Here is a 5,386-nt window from a genome sequence, read left to right as displayed (position 1 = left end):
AGTGACTGAACTAACTGAACTGAGGTCAGTCATAGCTTTTCTTCCAAGGAGTAAGTGTCTTTTAATTTCATGGCTGGAGTCACTATCTGCAGTGATTTTGGAGCCCCTCAAAATAAAGTCTTTCACTGTTTCCATTGTTTGCCCATCTATTTGCCATGAAGTGATGGAACTGGATGCCATGATCTTAGTTTTCTGAATGTTGAGTTTTGAGCCAAGTTTTTCACTCTCCTCTTTCACTTTCATCAAGAGGCTCTTTAGTTCTCAGCTTTCTGCCATAAGAGTGGTGTCATTTGCATATGTGAGATTATTGATATTTCCCCTGGTAATCTTGATTCTAGGTTGTGCTTCATCCAGCCTGGCACTTCATATGATGTACTCTGTATATAAGTTAAATAAGCAGGGTGACAGTAGTATACAGCCTTGATGTAACCCTTTCCTGATTTGGAGCCAGTCTGTTGTTCCATGTCCAGTTCTAACTGTTGCTTCCTGACCTGCATACAGATTTCTCAGGAGGCAGTTCAGGTGGTCTGGTATTCCTATCTCTTTCAGAATTTTCCACATTTTGTTGTGATCCACACAGTCAAAGGCTTTGGTGTAGTCAAGAAAGCAGAAGTAAATGCTTTCCTGGAACTCTCTTGCTTTTTCGAAGATCCAACGGATGTTGGCGATTTGATCTCTGGTTCCTCTCCCTTTTCTAAGTCCAGCTTGAACATCTCAAAGTTCACGTAACGTTGAAGCCTGGCTTGGAGAATTTTGAGCATTACTTTGCTAGTGTGTGAGATGAGTGCAATTGTGCAGTAGTTTGAACAGAACTGGGGAAGCAGACTTTTAGAGGGCACAAACAAAATCTTGTGCACACCAGGACCCAGGTAAAAGGAGCAGTGACCCACAAGAGAAAGACCCAGAGTTTCCTATGAGTGTCCAGGAGTTTCCAGTGGAGGCATGGGTTGGCGGTGGCCTGCTGCAGGGTTGGGGACACTGAGTGTGGCAGTGTGTAAATAGGGCCTTTTGAAGGAGGTTGCCATTATCTTCATTACCTCCACCATAGTTTGGTCTTTAGTCAAACACTAGGGAGGGAACACAGCCTCATCCATCAATAGAAAATTGGTTTAAAGATTTGCTGAACATGGCCCCGCCCATCAGAACAGGACCCAGTTCCCCCCGCAATTAGTCTCTCCCATCAGGAAACTTCCATAAGCCTCTTAACCTTGTCTGTCAGAGGGTAGACAGAATGAAAACCACAATTACAGAAAACTAATCAAACTCATCACATGGACCACAGCCTTGTCTATTTCAATGAAACTATGTGCCAGGCTGTGCAGGGCACCAAGACGCACAGGTTATGATGGAGAGTTCTGACTCCACTGGAGAAAGGAATGGGAAACCACTGCAGTATTCTTGCCTTGAGAACCCCATGAACAGTATGAAAAGGCAAAAAGATAGGACACTGAAAGATGAACTCTCCTGGTCGGTAGGTGCCCAATATGCTACTGTAGAAGAGTGTAGAAATAACTCCAGAAAGAATGAAGAGATGGAGCCAAACCAAAAACAACACCCAGCTGTGAATGTGCCTGGTGATGGAAGTAAAGTCCGATGCTGTAAAGAACAATATTGCATAGGAAGCTGGAATGTTAGGTCCATGAATCAAGGTAAATGGGAAGTGGTCAAACAGGAGATGGCAAGAGTGACAATCGACATTTTAGGAATCAGCGAACTAAAATGGACTGGAATGGGCAAATTTAACTCAGATGACCGTTATATCTACCACTGTGGGAAAGAATCCCTTAGAAGAAACGGAGTAGCCCTTATAGTCAACAAAAGATGAGAATATTGTGAAGGGATTAATAACTGAATAGAGTATAATTTTTATGTCTCTATCTCATGTCCAATACTGGTCAATTCTTTACCATTATCAGAATAATGGAATCTTATTGCAGTAAAAAGATAGCCTCTCTGATGGCTTTAAAAGCATGGTCGGCCAATTTTTGATACTCCTTCATTAAGATGTGGGATCCTTGTCCTCTTTCCTTGAATCAGGGCTCTGTGACTGTTTTATGAATAGTACTGAAAGTCACACTGTGCTGATTCCTGGCCCAGGCTTTGAGAAGTTAGCTGCTTCTGCTTCCTGTCTCTTGGGATGCCTGTTCGTAGCATCCAGCCACCATGCCATGGGGAAGCCTAAGCTGCCAGAGCAGCAGACCTCAAGGAGCATCCAGCACATGGTTGTAGCTGAACTTCCTGTTTAAGGTCAGTTCCAACCTGCAGCCATGAGTGAGACATGCTGAAAGTGGGGCCTTCAGCTGAGCTGCTCTCCATGATGCTGTGTGCAACACAGATTAGCTATCTCTGTTCACCCCTGCTCAAATTACAGATTTGTAAGCAAACTAAATGATTATTACTGCTTTCAGGCCACTAAATTTTGAGGTGATTTTTTTTACACAACAATAAATATTTGGAACATGCTCTAAGGAAATGGCAGTATTCCTAGCTCCCTTCTCTCAGTTCAGTTCAGTCATTCAGTTGTGTCCGACTCTTTGCGACCCCATGAATCGCAGCACGCCAGGCCTCCCTGTCCATCACCATCTCCCGGAATTCACTCAAACTCACATCCATCAAGTCGGTGATGCCATCCTGCCATCTCATCCTCGGTCGTCCCCTTCTCCTCCTGCCCCCAATCTCTCCCAGGATCAGAGTCTTTTCCAATGAGTCAATTCTTCGCATGAGGTGGCCAAAGTACTGGAGTTTCAGCTTTAGCATCATTCCTTCCAAAGAACACCCAGGGCTGATCTCCTTTAGAATGGACTGGTTGGATCTCCTTGCAGTCCAAGGGACTCTCAAGAGTCTTCTCCAACACCACAGTTCAAAAGCATCAATTCTTCGGCACTCAGCCTTTTTCACAGTCCAACTCTCACATCCATACATGACCACTGGAAAAATCATAGCCTTGACTAAATGGACCTTTGTTGGCAAAGTAATGTCTCTGCTTTTGAATATGCTATCTAGGTTGCTCATAACTTTTCTTCCAAGGAGTAAGCGTCTTTTCATTTCATGGCTGCAGTCACCATCTGCAGTGATTTTGGAGCCCCCCAAAATAAAGTCTGACACTGTTTCCACTGTTTCCCCATCTATTTCCCATGAAGTGATGGGACCGGATGCCATGATCTTCGTTTTCTGAATGTTGAGCTTTAAGCAAACTTTTTTGCTCTCCTCTTTCACTTTCATCAAGAGGCTTTTGAGTTCCTCTTCAGTTTCTGCCATAAGGGTGGTGTCATCTGCATATCTGAGGTTATCGATATTTCTCCCTGCAATCTTGATTCCAGCTTGTTTTCTTACAGCCCAGAATTTCTCATGATGTACTCTGCACATAAGTTAAATAAGCAGGGTGACAGTATACAGCCTTGACGTACTCCTTTTCCTATTTGGAAGCAGTCTGTTGTTCCATGTCTAATTCTAACTGTTGCTTTTTGACTTGCATATAGCTCCCTTCTCTAATGCACAGCAAAAACTAGATACTATTTTAAATCTCAACCCTGATGCCCCTGGTTTGTAAAGGAAGAAAGTGAACAACCAGGTTTTTCAGGGAGGCTCCCAGCTCTCCCTGAATATTGGTGGAACTGTATTTGTTCTAGGATGATGTGTGGCAGTCTAATCAGATTTACTTCACATCTCCTAAATTCCAGGCATAGTTGTAGCTATAAAGGGAGCAGCTTTGCTGTTTCTTATGCTGATTGAGCTACTAATTCACCACGGGGATACTTGACAGAGTATTCTGTGTTAATGAGTCCTCTTTCCTCCTCTGTAAAGTGAAAGAGACAGGAGATAGATGGGTTCAAATTTAGACTTTTACAACTGGCCTCCTGTTTGCATTTCCTGGGACACAAAGAAGTGCACACAGAAGGGGCTTCAGGCTGAACTGAACTCAGGCTGTGTACTTAAAATTGGTAGCATTTCTTGAGACGAGAGATAGAAGGGCTCTAGTTAAAGCATTTACATTCAGCCTTCTATTTGCCCTCTGAAATGAAAGTAACAACAGAAACAGGGTAAGTAACCAGTCTTTGTCTCTTGTAAATACCTTAAGGTAATAGTCATGGCAAGGACAAAGAGGGGCAAAATCCTGTTTAGGTACTGGATTAAGGGATCTTTGCTCTTCCCCCTTTTTGGGACAAGGGAAACACTACACATGTGCTGAAAGGCTCCTTGTGGCTCATAAATCAGGGAATAATCCCAGGCCATAATGAATCTTGCTTCTCCTAGCAGCCTTTACTTTGAGCTCCATCTTGGCTGGGGAGTGCATGTGCACCCAGAGCAGGGTCCCAAGGTAGGTCAGGTGTGGAAAAAGAAACCAGATAATTGGCCAAAAGTAAACAAAGACCTGGAAGAACTGACCTATATAAATGATGTAACCACTTCTTTACCGTCTTCCTCCTCACTAAGGCGAAGGCCCACACCCTTTTTCCCTGAATTTATATCTCGGCCTTGCTTCTATCTTAACTAAGCAAACCATTTCTCTGTGTGCTCTCCCACTTGTGGTCAAGCTGTGTCTCTAATAATAAACTTTGTACCTGCTTTTACAGTTTCTGCCTCCGTGATAAATGCATTTTTTCACTGTGGCAAAGATCCAGGGAAAAACAGCTTCTAGCCTCTAATCCTTGCTGGTCTGGTGGCTAGGATTTCTGGTTTTCATCCAGGCTACTCAGGTTCAGTTCCTGGGCAGGGAATTAAGATCTTGCTTCACGCCACCATTCGCTGCTGCCTCTCTGAGATCAATGGGACCAATAATATTTACCTCATAGCGTTGTTAAAAGAGATTGTTATGCCCAAGTCGCGAAATCTCCCAATGACCACCAGGGAGCCGGTATTCGATGCAAAAACAAGAGAGTTTTTATTACCAAGCTCGAGCTGGGGCTCCCACCGGCACCGATGCAGCGGCTATAGGGAGGGAGCCCCGAGTTTTGGGTTACACTGCTTATATAGGGAATATTCAGGTGAAAGGGTAACAAAGGGGGTGTTCAGGCTGAAGGACTACTGATTGGTTACCCTCTTCTATAGGGTTGTGTGTGGATCCTGATTGGTTTTTTTTTCACTTACACGGCAAATCATTATTTCACAAATGTAAATCATCACTTCCAAGGTAAATCACAAATCCTTGAACTTAAAGTCAAGAGGTTTATCCTAAGGGCTGATTGGCTCATGCATAGCGGGGCAAGTTTAGGCAATATCCAAAGTCTAAGTCTGTTTGCCCAGTTCCTTTGCAAAAATGGAATTCTTTTACAAGATGGAGTAGCTCAGGCTCTACAAGATAACATATGTAAAGCCCATATTTCAGGGTCTGAACTTAGCAGATACTCAACAAAAGTTGTCCCTATTCTTTTCTCTTGAGAAGCAA

This window comes from Oryx dammah, unplaced genomic scaffold, assembly GCF_014754425.2.
Source record: "Oryx dammah isolate SB20612 unplaced genomic scaffold, SCBI_Odam_1.1 HiC_scaffold_16, whole genome shotgun sequence".
Classification (NCBI taxonomy): Eukaryota; Metazoa; Chordata; class Mammalia; order Artiodactyla; family Bovidae; genus Oryx; species Oryx dammah.
Note: the sequence above shows the minus strand (reverse complement) of the source record.